The sequence below is a fragment of the Triturus cristatus genome, chromosome 5_2 (genome assembly GCF_964204655.1).
Source record: "Triturus cristatus chromosome 5_2, aTriCri1.1, whole genome shotgun sequence".
Lineage (NCBI taxonomy): Eukaryota > Metazoa > Chordata > Amphibia > Caudata > Salamandridae > Triturus > Triturus cristatus.
Genome location: NC_140588.1, coordinates 902,715,599 through 902,742,369, shown reverse-complemented (window position 1 = coordinate 902,742,369; position 26,771 = coordinate 902,715,599). Strand labels below are relative to the sequence as shown.

At 46.3% G+C, this 26,771-nt stretch overlaps 1 long non-coding RNA gene across 2 annotated transcripts in view; it reads left to right on the top strand.

Annotated features, from left to right (window-relative positions):
- LOC146829390 (uncharacterized) overlaps window positions 1-26,771 on the top strand; it is a 147,887-nt gene that overhangs the window by 66,263 nt on the left and 54,853 nt on the right. For both annotated transcript variants that reach the window (XR_014962235.1, XR_014962236.1), the window contains exon 2: window positions 5,127-5,316. This is a non-coding gene — a long non-coding RNA (uncharacterized LOC146829390). The remainder of the gene's footprint in view (window positions 1-5,126; window positions 5,317-26,771) is intronic.

The following is a 26,771-nucleotide window of genomic DNA, read 5'->3' as shown; positions in this document are numbered from 1 at the left end:
GAAGGAGAGCTTGATGAGATAGGTGTTGAGCTCCCTTAGGTCTAATATAGGACGCCACGTATCTGCCGTCTTCTGAACCAGGAAGAACCTGGAATAGAAACCCATGCCCCTCTGTGAAAGAGGCACCGGTTCTATTGCCCCCTTGATGAATAGTTGGTGGGCTTCGAGATGTAACAGTCGGAGATGTTTTGAGGGACGGGCGTCCGGATCTCTCGTTGGAGGAAGATCTTGGAATTCCAACGTATGGCCACTCTGAACAATATTCAAAACCCACCGGTCCGATGTTATAAGGACCCAGCTGTCCAGACAATAGGAGATCCTGCCCCCAACCGGTGTCTTTGGTAGGGGAGGAACAGTAGTCAGAGCCAGGAGGCCACTATTGCCTCTTGGCATTGTCTCGTCCCTGACGATTCTGACGTCCTCTCTGGGACCGACGAGAGAAAGACGCCGATTGACCTTGGCGTTGGTTCGAGTACTGAGCCTTGTATGATTGTCCTGACTGCGTTGAATACTGACGCTGGTTGCCTCTGTAAGAAGTGAACCCTCTTCCACGAGCTCCTCTGAATGGAACCTTCCGATAATTTAAGGATCCCAAGGACTTTGCTGTGTCCGTGTCCTTCTTGATGCTCTGCAGGGCCTCATCGACATGCTTGCCAAAAAGCATTTCCCCATCAAATGGAAGGTCCAGGATCTTATTTTGGACCTCCTGATGGAACCAGGTTGCCCTTAACCAGCCTTAACGGCGCAAACCGCTGACCCTGCCAAAGCCCTGAAAGCGGTAGAGGCTATGTCCATAGCACAGTCAATGATCTCAGAGGAACATCTCTCTCCTTCCATGAGGACTTGCTTGGCCTCCTCCTGATTAGAGTCTGGTAGTAGATCAATAAACGGCTCCATGTCGCACCACATTTGGCGGTCGTACCTGCCTAGAATGGCTAATGAATTTGCTGCCCGAACCAACAAACTGGCCATGGTGGAAAATCTCTTCCCTACATTGTCCAGCCGCCTGCCATCCTTATCCGGAGGCGTAGTCAAAGGTGTTGAAGGATTCTTGGACTTGCTCTGTGCGGTCTGAGATATCACAGAGTCAGGCTTTGGTTGTCCAAGAAGACATGCAGGACTGCCCTCAGGGGCCTTGCATTTCTTCTCCAGCCGGGGAAGAACCGGGATGACAGTGGCCGGGTTCTGCATAATCTTGATTCCCTCATCCCACACATGCTCAATGATGGGAATTGACCTGACGGACTTCTTGTATTGTACCTTAAAATCATATAGAAAACAGTCCGACTGTTCCACTGTGAGAGGCAGACCAAATCTTTTGGATGCACGCTCCATAAGATTATGGAACCCCCAATATCTGCTGGAGGCGACACGTTCGTGTCCCGCCCTGCAGCATCTGGATCTTGCATTCCAGTATCATCAAGGTCCACATCCGGATCCCCTGGATCAGTTAGTGGGACCACATGCACCTCATCCTCTTCATCTGTATCAACATCCTGTGTATCTTCATTGGTAGGTTCCGGATACGAAGTCTGAGGAACCACTACTGGTACCACCACTGGTGAGGTACGTGGTATATTTTGAGGGGGAGGTGGCAAGTCCACTGATGGCCCTCGCGGAACCACTGATGTAGATGGATGCACTGGTTGAACGTCAGGGTGTGATGGAAATCGAGCTCTGTAGTCCTGCAACATCATCTGCAAGTCCGTAACCAGAGCAACTGGTATAGCTATCATGTCCTGTCTCAAAGTGCGAGGACGTACTTCCTGCTGAACATATTGTTGTTCCTCCTGTCCATAATAATCCTCAGTATCAGTCTCTTGCTGCTTTACATGCAGATCTGAGGGACTGTAGGCATCCCCATACTGCTCAACCTCATCCTCCTCCTCCGACTCATCTAGCAGCATAGATGGTGGTAAAGGCGTAACCCGCCTAGGTGATGTCGTCTCAAGTGTAATTTTCAACCTCTGTATTGAAAAACCAGAAATTTGACCCGTCTACGGTCCCGTTGACGGAGTCGTCGTCGAAGGAATCCCAAGCGTCGTCAAAATCGACGATGAAATAGTCGACGGCACGGTAGTCTTCGTCGACGGAGTGTGAATCGTCGTCGACAATAAGGTCGTCGACGATGCTTGAATCGTCGTCGACGGTAGGATCGTCGACAGAGCCTTTTTCTTCGTCGACGGCAAGCTCGTCGACGGAGCTTTCTTCATCGTCGACGGGACAACTGTCGATGGTCTCGTCGACGAGCTCGTCGTCATCCGCATCGACGACGACGTCGCCGTCGTTGTCATTGTCGTCGTGGTCTTCGTCGTCGAAACTGCCGTCGACAGGAGCTTCATGGAAACCGTCGTCGACGACGAGAATGAAGCTATCGTAGACGATGAAACAGGAGCAGACATCGTCGATGGTCCCGTCGACGAAACCAAGGAAACAGTTTTTACAGTGGAAATCGTCGTCGACGTACCTGCTTTAATCACCGTCGACGGACACTGTTTCTTCACAGGAGCCATCTGTGGAGTTCCTGCAGAGTGTTTCTTAGCAGGCTTTTCCTTCTGGGACGGAGGAGAAGATATAGAAACCTCCTTTTTGTCCCTAGAGGCTGTGTCCACACCAGCAGCCTGTCCCTGACTCTCCTTTTCACTTCCGTGAGGAGATTTCATGGGACCAGCCTCCTCAGACCTTTCAGAGATCCCGTGAGGGGCTTTGACAGGGGGTTCTGCAGAGATGGAGGGAGATGACCTACCCCTCTTCTTTGATCTCCTGGAGGAAGTGCCAGAAATTGAATCTTCCTCATCTGAAGAGAGAACCTCCTTCCTGGTCTTCAGCTTTTGCAGCCATGTCAGCAGTCGACCCTCTCTGTCCCGCAAAGTCTTAGTAGATAGAGTCCGACAAATCTTGCAGTCTGTGGCCTTGTGTTCAGGGTATAAGCAGTAAATACAACTCTCATGCTTATCCTCAATGAAAAGTCTCTTCTTTCCACAAGAAGCACAGGGCCTGAATAAGGCTTTCTTTTCCTTTTCTGACATAATGTCACTATAGATGTTAAAATGTAAATTTCTGAAAGAAAAGTTGAGAAAACTGAGCAGAGCTCAGTGGAGACTCCCTAGCACAACGTGCGGTAGAAAAATCTGAGGCTCTGAGCTCTCTCAGGAAGGTTCCAAAGGGTGAGGCTGTGCTGATTGGTCCTGGCAAAAGTTTGGGCTCTTTTACACAAAGAGGGTGATATGCTACAAAATGAGATGAGGCCTAAGCCTATTTTCTCTTTTGTTTCTATGGTTATGATATTTTTTATTTACCGAGGCTCCCATTCCGACGACGGGGAATGATATAAAGCATGAGAATCTATGAAAGTTCCAATACTGGGGTAATTAAATGTTTCTCTCGTCTTCATTGCTTGATTTTGCTTGCAAGAAAGTGTCACTCATAGTCGTTGAAATGTCACTCGAAATTACACTGTAATTATGAGTATATCACACATAGCAATCTAAAACGTTGGCAGCTATGTACACATAGATTTAATCCTGGAGATCCCTGGTAACAGGCCGCAATAGGTAACGATGGTGGGCAGCAGTCCTTGATGATTGTTTGACTACAGGCACTGCCCCATCCCTGGGATCCACGTCATGTTAAAATTAAGCGACTTAAGTAAACAACCACGGAAAACGAATGTGTTTTCTGTTTCGCACCTTAGCGTGTGCACACTTTTTTCACCCTTAGACTGAGGACATCACCCCAGTTTTATTCACAATATTTTTGGTCCTGACGAAAGCTAGCTAATGGAATCTACTGGCTGAAACATGTAGACCTTTTCATTGGATACATGAGTTAAACCCAAACTCGCAAGGTATCCACTTCAACTTACTTTTAACCCTACCATAAGGGCCCCATTATTAAATTTACTCCTTTTCGAGGGGGACCCTATAGACAGTTTTAAATCACAAATCACTACACTCACTTCACCACCCAAAAAAAACCGCTCCGCTGTAGGTCAGGCGTCGTAGCACAACCAAGGTGCACTCGGATCCTTGGGTGGGAACCCAATGATGAAGCATGCCACCAACTAGGTTGGTGGGTGAGGGTTCTTTTAAAAAAACGAATGGTTTTCTTTGGACACAAACAGATCATTCCTTTGAAGACCAGTCCTTGTTGATACATTCAAATACATTTAAACCCTTCACAACTGCTTTCTAAAGTGACATTTTTACAAATGTCTGAAAATCTGATGTTTGGATTAACAGCAATTTTGGAACCCGCAATGAATTTGCGTGATATCTTTGAATGACAGCATCCTGGTCCAGGATGGATACACTTTACTGCCATTTCGATCACCAGTCCATGGAACGGGACGGGTCCACAAACACATCTAGAAAGTTCCTAACTACCAGAGAGTACTTAAATATGCCCTTTTTCCTGAAAGTACTTCAGGGAAATAAATATTCCTTGGAAAAAACTAAAGTTGGTGGGTCGGTAACAGTGACTACAGCACAAATCCTAAAAAGACATGAAAATCACAAATGAAGGTTCTCCTTAACCATAGCGCCTATGCCCACCATTTTCACGTATCCTTAACTTACAGCCAAGCCCATCACTAGTGTAAAGTGGAAATGAGATGTGAATTAGAGCTTCAATAAATATGTGGATTCCTATGTAGAAGTTTGTAGCTGGAGTGATACATAATTGAAAGTTGATTGTCCACTTTTGTTTGTGAAGCTATTGGTATCTTGGGAAAGTGTCTGGGACTGAGGAATTAATTGGTCAGTTTGTTAAGGTATAATGTAAAAAATCCACTGACCACCTCACTCATCGAACAACAGCAGTACCTTATTGCGTGACCAGTAAAAGGACCCACTCCTCATTAGCACAGTGATACAGCTCTTGCGACTTTAACAATAGTTCTGTTTAGATTTTATTAGGCTATAACAAAGTATAGAGTTCAAGAATTAAATGTCACTTTCCTTTACCAATGTACTTATCATATTGTGATTCAGAACAATAACTATAATCTTGAAATATTTACTTGCCTATGAAGTAAATTACAAGCCAACACGTATGCCTTAGAAGTTAACCACAGCTCTGGCTTCTGGTGAAGATCTTATTTTCTTTCAATCCTTATTCTTTTGCAGGCTTTGAATTGACTGAAAGACGAAGACAAGGGTATCAGATGCGAGACAGAGAAGTGAGCACCAGAGAGACAAGAAAGAGCACACCAAGATTCCAAGACTGCGGATATAACTGGAGGTGTAAGAAAAATACAAGATGGAAGGAATGTAGAGGAAAGGAGAGACAAAGAGAGAATCCTGGAAACATGTAATTGTAAGACCAGTACACAAATCGCGGTCTTATTCATGTGAAACATAATTAGTTATGACACTCTTACTTATTCCATGAAAAAGCTCTTGCAATGTATGGCCCACGAGGGACTCCAACCTTTAATATTTGAGTGGGTGCCTTTATAGAGCATTTACCAGAGCCTAGAGTGCCAGCAGGGCCGGACTGGCCGTAGCAGGCACTGGGCATTTCCCCAGTGGACCGCCAGGGTGGGGCCAGTTTTGGACGGGGGGAGGGGCGTTTTTGGTCCCAGGGGCCGGTTTTGCAGCATAGCTACAATATCCGCCCCTGTAACAAAAGTGGCAGCGGTGAGTCAGAAACCGGCATTGGCAAACAGCACCTGTAACTCGCGTCTTCTCCTGGTGAGAGCAGCTGTTTTTGTTTTCAATTTCTCTGCATTATAAAGCTCCCGCTGAGTGGGAGCAGACATGATTTCCCTGCCCGTATTCCTGGTAGCAGGGAAGGCATGTCTTCTCCCATCCGGTGGGAACTTTAAAAATGCTCCCACCAGGTGTGAGCAGACATACGTTTCCCTGCCTGCGCTATTGCAGGCATGGAAACTACTATGTACTGTGAGTGAGCTCCTCAGAACACAGTAATTGTGCGGGCCCTGGGAAATGGAGTCTCCGGGGACTTTACAGGCTTAGGGAGAGGGTTGCGTGCCCCCTCCCCTTTCATTTTAGATCGGCTATAGGACATGTGGTCCCGAGGCCTATTGAGGATCGAGGAGGGGACCACACCCCACCCTTTTTTATGGATGACGGTCCAGAGGGTTGAGGTTCTCGGAGCGCGTGAAGGTTTTGGGAGGGGGCTCCCCAGGGCCTCTCAGAGCTTCGGGGATGGGCGCCATGCACTCTCCTCCCCAACATTAGGCCCCCAAGGCCTCCCTGAGGAAGTATTTATTTCAGTAGTGCGGGAGCCCGTGCTTTTTTCTCCGCAAATTTGCGGCAAACATTTTTTAAAAATGTGGACCTAGGCGGGGTCCCTCTTGCCTAGGTGTCTAGGTATCTCTACCCTGCCCACATATGTCTTTCTTTAAACTTTTTTGTAGGACTCAGGGCTATTCTAAAATCCAGTACTTCTAGGAGGCTCTTGTGTATAGTGTCAAGCCGTTCCACACTTTAGGAGCGATGTAGGAGAAGACTCGACTGCCAGATCTGGTTTTCCGTATACCTAGGATTTGTGCAAGAGGAAGTTCGAACAAACAGAGTAGTCTGGAAGGTTTGTGAAAGTAGGTGCGATTGTTGAGGTATACTGAGCTAGTGTTATGCAGTGCCTTAAAAGTGTGGGTGAGGAATTTGAATTGTACTTGTTAATGAATGGGGAGCCAGTGGAGTTCTTTCAGGTATGGTGTGATGTGAGTGCGGCATAGGAGGTTAAGAGTCATTCTTTTTTGTGAGTTCAAAATGAGCTGCAGCATTCTGGTGAGTTTTTGTTGATCCGGCATAGTCCAGCCTGCTTGTGACCAGGACGTGTATGACGGTTTTACGGGTGCTGATTGGGAGCCATTTGAAAATCTTCCTCGGCATCATCAGGGTATGGAAACATGAGGCGATCATGTTAAGCTTGCTGTTGATGATAATCCTGAGGTTGTTGGCCTGGGCGGATTTCAGTCCTACCTCTGTTGGCCACCAGGTGGAGTCTCACCAAGATGTGCTCTTCCCAAAGATAAAAAACACAGCAGCAGACCAGAATTGTGTCGGCCAAAACACAAACGAGAGCACTCTCCAGAATTTGTGCATACATTTTCTTTATTCGTGAAGAACCTCCCTCAGCACTGACAGACGCATTTCGCTTTGTCGCTGTCCGTTAATTAAAAAAAAACAATTTTAAAGTAAAAAAGTTCATATCAATCAAAGTGGCAAACATAAAAGATGGCTCAGTTCAATTCATACTTAAATGCATCTTTTTTGTGGCAGCCATCTTAGAACCTGTTGTGACACTGTTTAAATAGGGCATGTGGAGCGGCGGCTCCTGATTCCTGTTGGAAGCATGGAAGTGTTGGCGGCCATCTTGGGACTCGGCTTCAGCCGTGTCCCAGAAAAAAGGTAAAAGAAAAAGGGGCAAAGTAGGAATACCCTGACACCTTAGCTCTGGTGCTGGGGTCCCAGAGGGACACTGCCAGTGCACAAAATAATTATTTTTTACATTTTTGCCGAAAATCGCAGCAGATTCGCGAATCTGGTGAAAATTAAAAAAAAAGACACAAGCGCGGGCTCCTGCCCTTTTTTGGGAAAAAGCCCCGGGTGGGGTAGCTCCCCGGGGGCATTGTTTATAAAAATGAGGGGATGAAAGGGGCCCCCCTCCTGAGGATCTATAAGCCCCAGGGACCACAACCTCCGCGAGGCTAAATAACTGGTGATGGGGAATGCACTGATCCCCCGGGCCCTGGGGACGTCTAATGGGGGGCACCAGGGACCACCTCATCCCCGGGGCCAAATACTTTAAAAACAATCGGAGAGGGGCCATGTTACAATTGTATTATAACTTTCTTGCATTTTATGGGCTATTGCTTTAAGGCACCCTCTGTATCTGTGTGTGGTGCTTTAAGAGTATTGTTATCTTTCTAATGTACTTATACTGCCAGTTGCCCTGTTGGTTTCCGGCTCTAGAATGATAAAGATTTGTTGGGAGTCAACTGCCTGGTTGTATGGCAGGTACTGTGCCTTTCTCCTAATAACACAGCACAGGAGTGGTGCCATCTTTTTGGGATTTATTTTATACCTATTTATGGTTTTTTTTCCCTTCACATTTATGGATTACATTGGATCTCTTCTAGTTTCTGGATCTGCATTCTTGATCCTTGTAGATACCTTTCACCCTATCCTCAAGACCATACTGTTACCAAAGACGTCGGTGTCTTCTCCTTACACCGTATTGCCTGAGGAGTGGGACATGTGCCTGTGTGATGTCTCCTACCTATGCAACTGGATCGCAGTAACAGAGGAGCGAGGACGTGCTCCTACGTGGCGTGCTGAAATCATTACACCAGTGGCACCATCTTGGAATTAGTTTTGAGTCCTTCAGCTCTAGCTTTTGGTGTTTCAGCGCTTTCATGCGCATATGACACAGGATCCCGTCTGCGGCGTTGTACTGCAGCTGTTGGAAGTGGTGTTCTTCCCAGTGGTACCTTTTGCGCCGATGCGCACGGCTGAGAGGAATGAGTTGCTGATCTCTTGTTATCACCGCATATCCTCGTACTTGTTCTGCAGTGCTGATACGCACAGCTATTGTCAGGTGATATTGCTGTTTGTGCACTGATGCGCAAGGCCGTGAGGAAAAGTTGCATATCACTTGTCAGTGAACTACCACATTTTAGGTTGCAGCGCTCATGTGCACAGCGGTTCACAATGGTTGCAGTGTGTTAGTGTTTGTTTCTGGTTGTTGGAAATCTGTGAGTTCTGCTCAAGGTAGACTGCACATACTCTTGGACAAGAGTCTGTTTTTGAGTCTCAACCAAGTTACGTAGGTACAATGCAATTTGAACTCCCTGCAAAGTTCCTGCAAAGCAAAAGGGGATCCTCCCATAGATGGAAAGCGGAATTCTTTACCCATTTGAAGGCAATTGATGGGGATAGAATGGGTGATGTGAGGAAAAAAAGTACATTACTTCACTGCTTAGGATCAGAAGGCAAGATGACTTTTAGAACTTTGCCGCAGGCTCCTCCACAAGGGGAGGGAGATCGTAATGTGTATGAAGAGGCCTTATTACCAATGGAACTCAGGTTTAAACCTACTTCTAGCGTAACGTTGAACAGGGTCAAGTTTTACACCAGAGTTTAACGTGAAGGGGAATCTTTTGATGGCCTACTTACAGCTTTATGGGGGCTTTCTATGCACTGTAACTTTGGCGGAAATACCGGTGAAATGATGACGGATCAAGTAGTAGTGAATATTAGGATTAAGAAAGTACAGGAACAATTACGGGTGACGGGAGATTCATTTTTTTTATTTTTTTTATTTTTATTTATTTATTTTATTTTAGACAACTCCAGGAAAACCACTAACAATTTGGTCATACTACACGCATGGTAAATGTTGGGATGAAGAACACGTGGAGTCAAAAGATACAAACAAATACAAACAAAAGGGTACATACAGAGACCAAATAAAGCTATAACGGCTATTGTAATAAAAGAGAATGTAGGAAACATATTGACAGAGTTTTTGTATATTAATTTGAAGCATCTGCAGTAACCCAAGCTGTGATAGGGGACCAGATCTGACGGGAGATTCAAAGTTGCAGAATGTCATCAACACTGTGAAAGCAATAGGACAATTAGAGAAATGGATGAAGTCTGTGCAGGAAAGTGCTTGGAAAAGTGTGAGTACGACGGGTGAAGTGTGTGTAGTGGTGGGTAATGCTGTATGCAAAAATGGACAAGCAGTGAAGAGGAATGATAGAACATTGACATGTTTTAGATGTGGCAGTTAGGGCCATCTAGCATCGTCATCTCACAGTTCTGCTTTTAGGAAGAAATGGAGGAGTAAGTGTGGGAGGACAGTACACTTTTCACAAGTATGTAAAGGGGAGAGGAAGAAAGTTACTGTCTCATCCAACAGAAGGGACTGCATGTGTGAGGGACGTATCTTGTGAGAGGTGTGCTTCGGGTGGTAACTATGAGAAAGAAAAGGGAATAGGTCTATCTTTAAACACGTTGGAGGTGGAGAATGTGGATAGCAAACCACCTAAGTGCAGAATCCAGAATCTCGATAGGGATCTGCAACTTATGGGCAATTCAGGGTCGCCTTGGACCATAATTCCTAAGAGATATTTTGAAGAGAAGTTTGGGGTCATCATGAAGTTAGAAGATTTGAAGGTGTCTGATGCTGTGGCACAAAGTTTGATGGGTCAATCATTGAAATGGAAGGTTATACTGAGGTGGATGTTACTTTCAAGGGGAGAGAGGCAGGCACACATTAAGTTGTATGTGGAGGTGAAAGGTGTGAATGTGTTGAGATGGAAAGACCAATGGAAGATGGGCATTATTATAAATCTGATCAGCAAGAAGCCTGTTTTAGTAGTCCATATTCCTGAGGATTTTACCTGGATTGTTTCTCAGTTTTCGGATGTGTTCACAGGGAAGTTGGGCAAATTGCAAGGGTATTTCACTGTATCATACTCCAGAGTGGAGCGATACCAATTAAACAAAAAGTGAGAAGGGTAGCCATTAATGTGAGAGATGAACTCAAGTGTATACTGGATGACATGTTGAGTGAAGGACTCATTGAGGAGGTGGAGTCTTCTGAATGGGTGTCTCCCATAGTTTTGGTGCACAAGGCTGATAAATCCTTGAGGTTGTGCGTTGACCTGAGAGTGCTCACTGCTAACATAATGGTGGACTGCCGTACGTTACCAAACATTAACGAGGTGATGAGTATGTTGGAGGGTGCAGCTGTAGTTTCTATGTTGGACTTTCGCTCAGCCTACCACCAGATTGAGCTTACAGAAGATTCCAAATTTTTGACTGCTTTTATCACTCCACAGGGCTTATTCCAATTTAGGAGGATGTCGTTTGGCCTTGCATTGGTGGCATCTGTGTTCCAACAGGCGAAGTTTCACATCTTCAGAGGTATGGAAGCCTATGTTAGGTGCTTCCAAGATGAAATTTTGATCTTTACTAAAAACAAACAAGAGCATTTAGAGTACTTGAAAGAGGTATGTTGAGTTTTGGGAGAACAAGGGTTGACGTTGAAGGAGGGCAAATGTAAGATGTTTCAGGAGTCGGTGGAATATTTGGGACACACATTGTCTAAGGAAGGTTTTGTAGCTAAGAAATCGTAACTGGATGCCATTATCAACGCACCAGCCCCAGGCAATAAGGAGAAGTTGCTCTCATTTGCAGGCCTCTGTGAATACTATAGCAGATTTATCCGAGACTTTGCTACAAAAATGGAACCGTTGAGGGAGCTTACCAGCAGAAATGTGGAATTTGTGTGGTCGGATAGAAAACAGCAGGCTTTTGAACTGGTCAAATCTGAGATTGTGAGAGCACTTACTCTTTTGTGTGAACAAAGAGTGTATAATAACTGTGGATGCTAGCCTGTATGGGGTGGGAAGCATATTGTCATAAAGATGTGGTAATGAAGAATGGAATGTGGTGCTTGCTTCTCACACTATAAACGATGCAGAACGAAGGTATGCTGTGATTGAAAAGGAGTTGCTGGTGTGTGTGTGTGTGGGCAGTAGAGCATTTCTGAAATTACGTGTGGGGCTCTTGTTTCATCCTTAAAACTAATCACAAGCTTCTGGTTGGGGTTTTGTCTCCTGACAGGTGTTGCAATGCCATTGCACACATTGGGAGGTTGATGTCCAGGCTTCAGGAATACAGTTTTAAGGTGGAACACGTGCCTGGGAAGAGTAATGTTACTGCTGATTGTTTATCAAGGCTTCCATGTGAATATAAGGAAGGGGTTGATGGAACAAGGGAGTCCGAGGATGTAGCCAGCATAACTGATGTGATGTCCAAAGAGTTTGAAGGTGTTGATGAAGAGAAATGGAGATGAGCTGAGAAGGATGTGTTGTTGAGGGATGTTCTGGAATGTATATTAGAAAGTATCTGGGAATTGGAAATAGAAGGTAGAACGTTGTTTAAGGATGGGAAGTGCATACCAACAGTGGGCTTGCGTGATCTCATTTTGTCTTTAGGCTATGAGGGGACATCTAGGAATGTTGTCTATGGTTAGGTGTGTGTGAACAGTGAGAAAATGCTTAGAGTGGTTCCACCACCTTTGTGTCCTGTAGAATGGCTGGAGTTCCCATGGCAGAAAGTAGGTTTTGATATTTCTGGTCCCTTTAATTTCTTGCCCTGTGAATGCAGGTTTGCTATGGTTCTAGTGGACTACCACTCTAAGTGGACAGAAGTTAAGTTTGTATCCCAAGTTTCCATAGTGGTGGTTTATAGAGTTTTTCAAGGAACTGTTTGCTCAGGAGGGAAACCAGGAAGTGCTCATCACAGATAATGGGGCGCAGCTGACTTCGCATGAAATGGAGAGTTTCCTTAAATATTGCAACATTCGCCACGTAACCACAGCATTGTATGAACCACGGGAAAATGGAAAGGGTCAACTGTGTGTTGAAGGAGAGAATCTTGTGGGCACGTGGTTTTGGAGGGGAATGGAAAGACAAACTATGGGTGAAGTTGTGGTCATACCGGATCACAACTCATACAACCATGGAGGTTAGTCCATTTAGAATGCTCAAGGGTAGGGATCCTGTGTCATAGTTTTGTCCCTGGTGATTCAGAAAGAAGCATCTGGAGAACAGTGTGGATAGAGTGAAGGAAGAATTGGCCACTAGAGTGGGAGAGATACAAGAGAAAGTTGAAAGGACCTATAACACCAAGTGGAAAGTTATGGAACCTGACTTTATGGTGGGAGATTGGGTCAGGATTCACAAGCCAGGGGTTCTGTACAAAAGTGAGTCGAAATATGGTGAGGCTATGAGAGTTGTTAAAGTCAATAGGAAAAGTGTGGTCACTCAAGACAGAAAAGTCTGAAATGTCAGAAGGGTGGCCAGGTGTGAAAATGGTGAGAAGGGTGCCCTGTTTGATGTTCTGGGTTGGAGGGACCTGTTGGAGAGTGTGGCTTCAAGGATTAAGAGCAGTGAACGTGACCAGAAGGCGCCTTCTAGGTTTGTAGATTATGTGTAGGATATGGGTTTGTGGGTCCCTGGCTGTGTGTCGTTGTTTGTGCCTGTTCTGTGTGGTCCTGTAGTGTGGGTGTTCTGTTCCTCCAAGTAAGGTCCTTGTGTGTGTGTGTGTTTGTTTGTAAGGGGATAGGTGCGCAGCAAAATTACAATTGCATTAACCTTTCCTGTATATTATGGGCTATTGCTTTAAGGCACCCTCTCTGTTTCTGTGTGTGGTGCCTTAAGGGTATTGTTATCTTTCCAATGTACTTCTACTGCTAACCTGTTAGCTCTGGCTCTAGAGTGATAAAGATTAATTGGCTGCCTGGCTGTATGGCAGGTACTGTGCTGTTCTCCTAATAAATATTATATGGCCCCGGGGAATACCACCTCCTCGGGGTCGGCCCTGAAAAGTAAAGGAGGGGGGCACACCTGTGATCAAGGCTACCAATGTGGCTGAAACGCGTAAGGACTTACAAAAAGGTTGTTTCTTGGTGGAATAAAGTGCAAGTGATTCCCCCGAAATCTGGTCCGGCGTGCTTCTTTTCTTTGAATTGGAGGTTTGTTGGATATGAATGGAGGTTGTCCGCCCCCAGCGCTGTGACTGCCCTGAAGAGGTCCATGCTCCCTGTGGATACATTCAGCTTGGATATTTTACTAAAAGGAGCTGGATCCGCACGCAGTGTTCCAAACAGTAAGGCACAGAGAATTCCAGCCTAGTATTTTTGGACAACATTGTATGGCAAGGAAAAGTGAAGTACACTCGTCTTTCATGTTTGGATTTCGAGGACTCCAGGTACTGCCGTGAATTGGAAATAAGCAACAGCCTAAAGATTATGAGCAAGAAGCATAATTTTGAACGGACTCAGTATTTTACACACTGCACTGCGAAAATATTTATGAAAGCAAAATGAAAAGAAAAACGAGTAACAGTGAACTTGACAGATTATGAGACTGCACATTCAAAATGCATGTTGGGATTTGTAGGATGTCAGTACCACGTGGGAGTCTGACGAGGCGTATAAAATATGCAGTTATGCCGCAAATCTGTTTATGCAGCTCACCTGTGATCAAGGCTACCAATGTGGCTGAAATGCAAAGGGACTTACAAAAAGGCTGTTTTTTGGTGGAATAAAGTGCAACATCATGTGGCAAGGGAAAGTGAAGTACACTCGTCCTTCACGGCTGTTTCTTGGAGGAATAAAGTGCAAGTGACTACCCTGAAATCTTGTCAGGCGTGCTTCTTTTGTTTGAATTTAAGGTTTGTATATATATATATATATATATATATATATATATATATATATATATATATATATATATATATATATATATATATGCGAATATGAATCCTGCAATTTGTGCAGAAAAGACGAGCCACTCCTGTTCTAAGTTCCTTAATGATGCAGGTTTATTATTCAGACAAACTATATATATTGTTAGACCTGGCACCATTGGCATGGTCTCCCTTCCATTTTTAGGTCTCGGGACCATCCGGTCGGCAGACCGGAAGTCCGGAGATTTAATGTCATTGAGAAGAGGGGCTTGCACCCGCCCCTCTTCTGCCCTGTTCTCCATTGGCTGGCCTCTTAAATGCTGGCCAGCCACTGGAGAAGAGGTCCAGTCACTCCGTTGAAGCCCCGTCTTTTTCGGATCGGGGGGCGTGTTTTTTCGTTGCTTTTCGCAGGGTGTGTTTTTCTCTCCTCCTGCCAATGGCAAGAGGAGAGAAAAAGAAACACGCCCCCGAATCCGAAACCGAGGCTGCGTTTCTCCGAGGCAGTTCTTCTCTGCCTCGGAGAAAGGCGGTGGTGTCCCGGCGTTGCTCCCTTACCTTAAATTATGCTTGATGTGCCTGCACTGGACATCTCTATTTAAGCAGTTAAAAACAGCAGTGCCTGACTCTGCCTTTCATCATTCTGAGGTCACTGCCACGAGTGCCATTGGAAGTGGGCATTCACAGCACCCATCACTCAAGCACTTGCACCTCATTGGGTTTGTGCTGTCCAGTTGTCCGGTATCAGAGTGCGATGCTGGGTTTTAGCAGGCTGCAGTGTCTGGGCCGAGAGCGCAGGCAGCGCCCACACACACAGCAGAAGGCGCTGCGGAAGTCGCAGGTCTCTGCCTGACCCCTGAAGGCCGGCCGTGTTTACTTTGCAGTTACACGAAGTTGCTGTTTTCCTTCAAGTGGTGACTGGCTGTGAACAGCCCTCTCTGCGTGTTCAGCATCCATTCGTGCATGTTTTGGGGAGGCGGGCTGCGGGCTGGAGGCGTGGGCTGCGTGCTTGTTGCTGGCAGTCATGCAAGCTGTCGGTGTGAAGTTGTTAGGTGGCCGAGTGGGTTGGGGTGTGCTGTGGAGATCTGTTTGCACAGTACAGGCCGCGGTTGCCAATCCTGGTGGGCTGTCGTCCACATGAGGTTGAGGCTGCGGTAGTCTTGACTTGGGTGGGACTACATTTCCAAGGCAGTCCGGGCTGTTGATGAAAGAGTTAATGTAAAAGACGGCTCTTCGAATTAACGTTTACACGGACGCAGTGAAAACAGTCAATAGTGCCCTGTTTATGGAATAACGTCATATTACAAACGCTTAGTGGCACCGTACCATAAAACATAAGATGCGCATTACAGGGAACACTCCCACTGTAGCGTACAATGTGAACAGATTTGCTTCTCGGCACACTGCGGAAACGCTTACTATAACACCCTGTGTCTGTTGAGAGCGCTGGACCCGTCCTTGTGGTATTCAAGCCCTGCACTCATTAAACAAATGCGGTTCTCTTTATATTCACAACGAAGTGACATACAAATTGGGAAGAACCTGCCAGGACTCAAATATCTCACTTGAAACAGGCGCTCCACCGACTCAGCTATCTCGTCGGCGTAGCGTCAATGTCGCCATGCGTGCGTGGTGTGTGCAGCGTCACAGCAAGCTCTCCGGGACACGGACTGAGTCCCCATATAACACTGACCCCTCAAGAACCCCGTCGACACCTCCAGTCTGCGTTAACCATACGCTCGGCCTGCCGACCTTTGTTTTGTCCGAGGTCAGAGGTTAAAGATTAGAAGCTCCCCTATCCTTCTACTGTACCCGGCGCCAATAAAAGGACAAAAGCACAGCTCACACAGAGAACAAGCATTTACAATGCAACGGTCTCAGCATTGTTAAAGTTAGAGCTATTGGCATTGCTCATGACAATGCCGTTTCTTTAAATGTTTTAAAAACAAAAACATAAACAAAAATAATGTCATGAGCAATGCCAATAGCTCTAACTTTACCAATGCCGAGACCATTGCATTGTAAATGCTTGTTTGCTGTTGCGTCCTGTGTTTTTGCTATGTTGTTCTGGACTAGATGCTTTGGGCACTTTGCCACTGCTATTCAGTGCCAAAGTGCAAATGCTCCCTATTGTAAATTGTTGTAATCGATTAGTGGCTCCATGATTGGTTATTTGATTTAATTGTCAGACCCTAGTACAGTGCACGATGTGTGCCCAGGGCCTGTAAATCAAATGCTGCTGGTGGGCTTGCAGCACTGGTTGTGCCACGCACAGAAGCAGTTTGTAAAGTGTGGCTCAGGCCTGCCATTGCAGAGCCTGTGTGCAGACTGGAACTGCCATGTTGACTTGGCAAGTGCATGCACTTGCCAGTCCCTAAACCTTCCCTTTTCTACATGTTTGTCACCCCTAAGGTAGGCCCAAGGTACTCCTGTGGGCAGGGTGCATTGTATGTGAAAGGTAGGACATGCCCTGATGTGTGTGGCATGTCCTGATAGTGAATTACAGCCAATTGCCTTTTTTACTATTGCAAGGCTACCAGTTCCCATTGGCCTGAATGGGCAGTTTGATTATAACGTCTTATAATCCCAACTGACCCACGGAACAAGGTAGAAAAACGAGTTTAGTATGCCTGAACCCAGAATGTTAAACCACATCTTTTAGTGTGGGTGATTCTTACATTCTGTGTTTGAAAATGCCACTTTTAGAATGTAGGTATTTTCTTGCTTAACCATCCAGTATGCCTCTGCTAGGTTGGTGTATTCCATATCTGGTTTGTGAGTGACACGGGGCTGGAGAGGGCTTTGGCTGCAGCAGTCTGATGGGGCTGGGCTGAATAGGGCATGGGCTGAATAGAGAGTAGTGGGAGGAGATTTCATTTCACTTGCCTGAGCCTATATAGAATAGAGAGTAGGGGGAGCAAGTTATTTTTCAGCTACCTGGGCCAGGTCTACTTTCAACAATGCCGTCTCCATCTCCTGCCAGGAAGCTGCATCAGGGAGGACAGAACTGGTTTTGACTAGGTACACACACTCTGCGCCTTCAGAGAACAAATGTAGTAGTATAAATATTGGGGCCCAGACCCCAGAACTTTAGATCACTTCTGGGAATCAAGACGAACCTTTGCAAAGGAGAGAAACCAAGGAAGCTGAAGGAGGAGACTACCCCTGTGCTGTGTGCTGTTTGGGGTTGGCCTGCAGTGGTTACAAGGAAAGGAGAAAAGGAACTTTGTGTGTACTTTGTCATCTTGAGGAATATCTCCAAGGGCTTGAAGCTGAGCTTGCCCCCTGTTCTGAAGTCTCAGGGACACAAAGACTTCACCACCAGCTCCCCTGAATTTCCTTGCTGGGAATTCTACCTGCAGAGAGGTGCCTGCTGAAGGTTTTAGGGACCTCTAGAGACTGTGTGTCACTGGGAGCCGGAAGCGCGACGCAACGAGGAAGAAGTGTGTCGCCGCCACAGCGGTTGCCGTTGCATCGCCGAAGAAGCGTGCTGCCGCCGCAGCTGTTTGCCTACGCATCACCGAAGAAGCATGTCGCATCACCGGAGAAGTGTGTCACCGCGGCAGAGGTTGCCGTCACATCACCGTAGAAGCGTGTCGCAGGGCCTGTCGCGGCTCAAGAGTTCACTGAGTTCGCCACACGGCCGTCGGGCATGCACGCATCACATCCAAATTGTCGCATTGCTTCAAAGACGCCATCTTGTCGCATCGCACCGGATCATTGCATCGAGGCGCCATCTTGTCGCATCGTAACCGGAACGCAGTAAGTAACTGACGCATCCCCTCCACTCCGGTAAGGAACAGATGCATCGCCTCCCCTGCGCTGCAGTAAGGAACAGGTGCACCGTCTCCCCCAAAGCAAGGAACTGACGTATCGCCTTCTCTGCGACCCTTTTGTTTGTTTTGCGTTACGCATCCAAGGTACTTTGAGAGTAAAGTGTTGCATTTACCATCTACATTGAACTAAGCTATTTCTATCATATTCTTGATATTGTATTGTGGATGTTTTGTCGTTTGGTCTTGTGTTATGTCTAGTAAAGATTACTTATTTTTCTAAACTGGTGTGGTGTCCATTTGTAGTGTTTTCACTGTATTACTGTATGTGTTAACAAATGTTTTACACACTGCCTCTGTGATAAGCCTCTCTTATCATGCCAAGCTACCAGGGGGGTGAGCAGGGGTTATTTTAGGAGTGTATCCCCCTTTCCCTGACTAGAAGCAAGGGTCCCTATTTGGACAAAGGTGCAAACCAATGCCAACTAGAGACCCCCATTTCTAACATGTATTTAATCTATCTATCTATCTATCTATCTATCTATCTATCTATCTATCTATCACCATGTTTCCATAGGAAAATCATTTTTTGTTTTGCCAATAACTTTGGTGCTGCTTGACGCATCTTTATGAAATTTTCAAAACGTTTGCTAGTCGGTTCAGCTGCTGTGTTGAAAGCTTCAGGGTGATCCTACAATCGGGGGCTGAGAAAAAAGTGGGGTCCCAAAACGCATTTCCCCATAGGGATTTTGAACATGACTACAGCCCGAACCACAGAATGAAACCAAATTTGGCAGAAACCTAGATGCTGGCCCAGAAAGTGTGCTTTTTGTCATTTAGTGTAAACCCATTTAGTCGTTTTAGAGATATTTAAGAATACAAAATATAGCTATCTGGTGACGCGGATCTTTGCTGTGGACTCACGGATCCACAGTCCCCATGCTAAAGTTTGATTGGCTGCCAACACTTCAACCAGGAAGTGTTGGCAGCCATCTTGGAACTCTGCTTGAAGCCGAGTCCCACAAAAAATTTTACTAAAATGTATGCCAGTGCCAGCAACCTGGAAGGAAGCGGCAATAACATTGATACATAAACGAAACCAAATCCTCAAAAGCAGTGACCCATCTCTTTATTGAACAGATTATAAAATATTTGCCAAAATATTGGTAAAACGATTAAATCGCATTGGTTATAGGGGAATTGGCTTATGACGATCAAAGGGTTTTGGTGTGGGGTGACAGTGGCATGACCTCACACACCTACTGACAAGTACAGTTAACCTGGCAGAAGCTAAGGCTTTCTACCGGTTCAGCTTGACGTTTTTATGGGAATGTTCGAATACATTTGGGATTCACCCTAAGGTTATTGAGGCAATTCAGGCCCTGCATAGGACTCCTTTGATAAGGGTAATGGTATACAGGAACTTAACTTGTAAAATCCAGGTAAAAAGAGGAACATAACATGGTTTCTCTCCGTCACTACTGCGTTTTCACCTATATCTAGAGACTTTAATGTAACTAGTTATACAAGATCCACATATTATCTATTTTTAATATAATGGATATAAAAGGAAAATAACCCTGTACACTGATGATCTGGTTATCAATACACCAGAACCAAATAAGATGAAAATTCAGGTGGAGAAGTTGGCACGCGGGTTTGGAGACCATTCAGGATATCAACTGATTCCAGCAGTCAATGTCAAACTGACTGAATCTAGAAAGGTCCTCATTACGCTAGAGTGGCTAATACTGTGATGGTGCACAGATATTCAAAAACCTGACAGAGTATCCATACAGGACACTATCATGCAGACAGGATCTTCTTCAGAACCAGGAACAGATTCTGCATGGCAACCTGCCATCACTAAGCTTGACTCCTCTATTCACTCAATATTGATAGCTGGATTTGTCTAAAAGAGACCAAATCCTCTTAGGTCAGGGTGCCTTATTCTTTTAAATGTCCGTGGTTCTGCATTTGGTGCATTAAGAGAAATACAGAACCAATTAAATGCCAACAAAAAGCATTATTGCCTGACATGCTCTTTCTGCCAACTCTATGCTCTATTAAGGTACTTCTTGCAGCCAGTATGGCTTATACAAATGTTATTAACAAAGATCTTTGTTTTCAGATTCCCTGTAGTTTAGAACTTCATACCCTAGTTCAGAAACAATTTCCTCCGATAAGGAAAACTTTCCTTCTCTAGGCACTTAGTGTGGTCCACTCAAAACTCATATGCCTTGCTTTTGAACCAATTCATAAAGTTTCCGATCAATATATATCATAGAAAGCCACTTTCCTAGTTGCAATCACATCTCCACGTAGAGTTAGCGAGATCATGGCCCTCTGCTCCCATAAGCCTTACACAGTATACATAAGAACATAGAGGTCATGAAGATGAATCCGAGTTTCCTACCTAAAGTAATTTTAACCTTCCATGTAAATCAATCCATATCACTTCCAGCATTTTCTCAAAATCCTTCTACACCAGTGGAAAGGTCTCTGCATACAATAGATGTTAAGCGAGTATTTCATTTGTAACTAGACCAAAGGCAATTTGTAACCATAAACTGTTATTTGTTTGTGAATTAGGGGCATATTCATACATCTATTTCCATATTAATTGTATCTTATATCTTACTCTGTTATCATAAAGTCAACACATCATTGCATGGCAGACCTAAGGCTCACTCTACAAGTTGCTACTACTGTGTTGCTAAGGAATATCCGTTAGCAGAAATGTGTAAAGCAGCTACATGGAGGTCATACCCTTTCATAAGGCACTACTGTCTTCAATCCCAGAGGAGACACTCAAGTGGGTCCCTTAAAAATGTATTTGGATAAAGAATGCAAGAATTGTCTTTGTCCCTTCTCCTTCTCTGCTACCCTATTTAGTGCTTATGATTATCAATGGACATCCCCCGCATAAGAAGGAAGTTATTTTCCTGTAATCCTAATTACTCTTCAGGGAAATCCCCACTGAAGTCATAAGTAATCTTCCTTCAGACCCAGTTCAAGAATAGAGACACCAATGGCCTTGGAGGCAGCATCTAAAGTCTTTGCATAAAATTGAACTGAAAAACAGAACTGAAAATTGAACTAGAGCAGCTGCCACTGACAGTGCATGATTGTATATTGGTTGAGTGTGTTCCCTTAAAGAAGGTGTATACACATAAGTACATTATAAAAAATTTCAAATGGTGAATAACAATTAATCTTAATACCTTACTTTTTTTACGGACCTACAGGCATACATCACTATCTTCCTCTGGGTGGGGAAAATACCCAGGGTATCCTTTGAAAAATGTTGCGTCTCCCTTATTGAGGCATGGCTGGGCGGACTTGCAATTAACCAGTATGAAAGACTGGATGCGGGCAGATAGAGGTGCTCCTGCTCATAGACTGGAGTTGATGCTGTTCCATCCACATGGTATACTCAAAATAATGTACAGTATGTCCCCCCCACTCTTGCAGCCCCTGGTTACCCGGGTCCCCATAGGTTGCTGGTATGTGGCTTACCGCCACATTAAATTGTTTGGCACCCTTATGTGGCGACACCTCTTTGGTATGGGACATGGCTGAGTGAAACGATTGGCCTAGCAGGCTTCCATGCCTGGGACCTCGTAGGTATATTCACAGTGGGAGTAATCTGGGAGGAGGGTCCCATGCAATCGTTCCAGAAGTTGCTGACTGAGTTCCACATCCACTCCTCTCAGTTTTAGATAGATATCTCCAATTGCAACACTCCCTGAAAGGTTATTAGAAGGAATTAAGCACACTCCCTGAATTTAAACCCTTGGAATGTAAGCTGGTGGCCAATGATCTAGGAAAGGGGGTATCTTAACCAACTTATATTAAGACAAATGCATAGCTAACACCAACGTGCAAAGATATGTGATGTGCATAACTTGAAAATCAATAAAATCTGGTTTAAAAACAAAAAAGGAAAGGGGCATCTTTCTTATTAGCCACTTTTGCACACAATATGGGTCACCACTTTTAATTGATTTTCAAGAAAGAGAGAGATAAGCTGTCATGATGATAATGCTGCTTTTAATGTCTTTCTACATTTTGCCACTGTTGATTTTCCCTTCAGGTCTTCCTCTACATCTGTTGGTACCTTACCTGCAGAGTTACTACATAGTAGGTAGGTCGTCCACCTCACCACGGTGTGTAGCTAGTTAATATTAGGTCCTGATGAATTGCCATTGATCCTCCAGACTATATAGGCAAGAAACATGTCGGCCCCTTGAGAGTAGAGCGCCGTTACTCTGATACATTGCATTCAGATAGTCGCCACGCCTTACATTTTTTTATCAGGTGGTTAACCAACCAGAATAAAGTCGTTCTTAGGACTACCCAACCTGTTTTAATCACTTACTTTCTCACTACACCACATCTACACTCTCCTAGGCCCCTCACCCCCACGGCACCATACGGCAAGGAACTAAAGATCTCCGCTAAAGAGCCCCTCATTGGGTGCCCGTCGGGTATTGCAGCGCCGACCCTAAGAGGAGCAGGCCCAATGATGAAGCATGACACCCAGCGAGCTGGGTATGTGAGGGCCCTAGTTCCGAAAGGAGGAATCCCCCTCCCACCTACATTTATAGGACAGCCTTGCTACTGTGTGACTACTTACATATCTCTCTCCTAGTCCATTGACCCACTTAAGGAACTGCATACCCTCTTCTTTGTTATTGGCCTGGATATGTATGCTGGACCTTCTAAAAGCCCTTCGTCCCTCCTTTTTCTCTTATTGCATGCACGGGTGACCCCCGTGGGACTCATTCATTAGGTTACCAGAGAGACTACTTGCCTCTACTGGCCCATTCGTATCACTCCAGTGTTAGTGATCTATAAGTCATCCACCTGTGACTCCCACCACTATGGAGAGTAACCAGGGACTCAACTTCAATGATGAAGCAGTAGCCGAGATCTTAAGGACCCCTTCCCTCTTAGGGGCGGAAGGCAGCTCAGCCTCAGGCACTCAATCAGAAGACTGGACTTCCTTAACAACTATGAAAAGGGAATGGCTCAAAATCACCCTCCATGGAGCAATGATGACCAAATACCTGCGAGCAAACATCGCTCCCAAAAGCCTAATTGTTAATAATTTCCCTCGATTATTCCTGGATGATGCTACATTCAAGAAAGAGTGGTACCTAGTCGCATGGAAGTGCACTACAGACTTGCTTGTGTTGATCATCAACACCGCCAAAAGGATTGCTGAGGCCCTTCTGGTCAGAAGACAGATTGCAGAAGGGTCACTTAAAACTACTATTCAGATCTCTGCATTTAAATCCACACTAGTGGAGAGAAACAATGAAATTGCCGACAACAAGGAGTATCTAATGAAGCAGAAAATCACAAAGCTTCAGAAAGATATACAAAAATTTGATAAGGAGAAAGTTTACCCTTATCTTTAAGCTGACTACACATCAGTCAGAAACAGCTACTCATCTTTTGAAAGCTCTGATACCAATAGAAGGGACTCCACAAACACCAATTCTAGCACTGGCAGTTGGGATAGTAACAACTCAAGAAGGGCAACACACCCTCCCTACCCCAACTACAATGTTTCTGCCTACCCAGCCCACCCCCCCTTTCCGGCAATTTCCCATGTACCATCAAGGACAGGCCCAATTCTTCCCTACTAGTAACCCCCCTTTTTTAGACAGAGATTGGGGCAGAGGAAGAGGGCAAAGTAGAGGCACGCAGAAACAGGTGCAGTGGCAAGAACAATAACCCCACACAATAGCGACGAGGAGCAGAACCAGAGGAAAGAGGAATTAGTGGTGAACCTTTCACATAGGTCTTTCACTGAGACGGAAAAGGCAGTACTTGAAAAGGCCTAGGTTATGTCCCGACACCAAGGGTTGACAAATTCAGGGATAACTGTGAGATACAGACTTTTTTCAGGAAAATCCGCCTGAAAGCCTTTTTTCATGACAAACCCCAGGCTACCCAAGAGGATACAGGGTAACGGAACCCATCTAAGTTCACACCCAATAGCAGCATGGTCCCGGTGGAAATACTTGCTTTTGAATAAGCCATACTTAACGACCTGTCACAACCCCCTGGGAGGGCTCCCTTTCACAACCTCTCAACAGCTGAATTGGCTGCCGCCAGATCTCTTGCTGATAACCTACGCATTAGAATTAAACAGGCTGACAAGGGAGGGGCTACTGTGATTCAGTCTACTACTGATTACAACCTAGAATGCCAACGCCAACTTCTCAAGGCGAGGTATTACACACCTATCATGGAAAACCCTACCTCGCGATTGGCCACCAAGATTTCCACCATAGTGTTCGTAGCAGAAACCAATGGCTGGATTAGTAGAAAGGAGGCAGACTTCCTTGTTACAAAGGAACCTAACACACCCTATTTTTAGACCCTGCCTAAAATTCATAAGGGTATAACACCAGTCCCTGGACACCCCATAGTCTCTGGCATAGACTCACTGCTCGAGCCTTTATCTAAATTTTGGGCCCACTTTATCAGCCACTAGTGTTACAAACTCCTTCTTTTGTGCATTACACCACAGACATCCTGTGTATAATAGAAGAGGTACAAGGCACAGATGAGATCAACCTCCTCGTCACTTTGGATGTTGAGGCATTGTACACTAACATCCCTCAATGTGCCACCCTAACTGTCATTGAAATAGCCCTCAAGAAGGTTGAATGGACTTCATCCATGCCTGTCTCATTCATCATGGAGTACACCACTCTGGCACTGAAAGAGAAATTTTTGGAGTTCAGGAAATAATTATTTCACGAGGCGTGGCTACGGAGCCGTTGATGGCAGACGCGTGAGCTGAGAGCTCCGCACCAGCCGGCTCAATTATCCTGCATATTGCTGACTCCACTTGTGCCCGGGGGCAATCTTTCGGTGACCCGACCTGCCAAGGACCCTGGAGAAACCAGGGGTGTTCATAATGAGCTGGGAGACACCCAGGGAACTCCGGACCGATTGAGCCGAGCAGACGCGGTCACAACAAAATGGCGGCCCGCGATTAGAACGGCGAGCTGGGCATACACAGGGTGGTGAAGGCCGGACGGAACTGCAGGAGCAGGACGGTGTACTGAGGCACCAGACCGGGGTCCTGCTCCGGCCCCGGAATAGCTACACAGCTGTAACCAACGTCAGCCGAGCCTGTGAACCAGCGGGGACGTGCCCACATTCGAAGAGCTGAACGAGACGTATGAGACCAGGCCGCACTCCGGGCCCGGCGCAGGCCACTCCGGAAGCCTGAGAGGTGGTGGGTGTTACGGACTTGCCTGGGTTACCCCCATGCACTGAATTGCACGCACTGTGAGAGGCTCATCCCTGGTGACAACAGTTGGGCTCAGGTAAAGGCGAGTGGGACCGGAATTCCCTATCACCCCTCCAGGTGAAAGGCTGCCACGAGAAAGTTGGGAGGGGGTGCTGCAGGTCGCTAGCGGCAGGAAGAGACCAGCTATTGGACCCATGGCAGTGGGGCTGCTGGCTGGGCCTGGGAGGCCAGAGGCGACAACCCGTCCCTGGCGACCTGCGCCACGCCATTGAGTGTTGCTCCGATTCTTTCCAGTGGCATACCATAGCAGTTGGAACCCTTCTGGGAACTCACCGCCGCACGCTGCTGCCTATCGCGGGGCGGAACTGGTGCCATCAGACTGTGACCCGCATAGGTGGAACAAGGGGGGGTCCGCTGACACACATGGCGGAACACTGTGTTGCTTTGGCTTGTGCTGAGGCGGCACTCCCACGTTAAGATCGAACACTGGTTGCCTGCTTGCCTGAGTGGCTCAACGTCATTGGTAACTACAGAATTGTGCCAGGGAAGTTACCGGGGCGTCCCCTGTTCCCTCCAGAGCCAGCTGGCACTGGATAATTGCGTTACCTACAACTTTGGCAACTCACCATACCAGAGAGGAAGTGAGTGGAGAATCCCTGTAGAGGGGGCTTTTAGTGGAGCAGTTGGAATTGGGCCTGGACCCTGGTAGGGCAGAGTTTTGTTGAGGGTCTGCAGCTTGCGAGCCTAATAACTGCCAGGGCAGCCACGAATAGCAGATAACACCAAGGGAGCCGTAGTCGCTACGCACAGAAGATCAGAGGAGCCGTATCTCTGCACTTTGGAGTTGGGTGAGACGGAGGAGTTGGTGGCAGCTTATCGCACACTCGGAACAGAGCGCACTCACTCTGTGGGCCCGGACCATACCGCACTAGACATAGGGAAGCCTAGAGGGAAGCAGGTGGGATCCCCGCCGGAACAGGAAGATAGTGCAACGGAATCGGCACCTAAAGAAACTGGAGGTGAACTACCGGATGTACCTGTGCACCAACAACTGGCCAAGACACCAAGGCAACGTTGCACCAGTACATTAGTATAGTAGCGGTGGGTCTGGGGCTGCTGCGGGTGGAACATGCCAAACTGACGGACAGGGTGAAACAATCGGAATCGACCCATGAAGTGCTTGCCCCTGCACAACAGGTACTGGCTGCTAAGGTCGATGAACTTTCTGGCAGGATTGGGATCTTGGAGCGGAGAGCGGTAGACGCAGAAGGGCGAAACCGCAGAAACAATGTGAGGGTACTGGGTCTGCCGGAAGGGGTAGAAGAGCAAGACATGGTCACGTATTTGGAGACATGGCTCCGGGAGGTGGTGGCATCGGAGGGTCTCACGCAGTTCTACACTTTGGAAAGAGCTCATCGAGTACCTGCCAGACTGCCGGCACCGGGGAGACCGCCACAACCAGTGGTGGCCAGATTGCTCCACTTT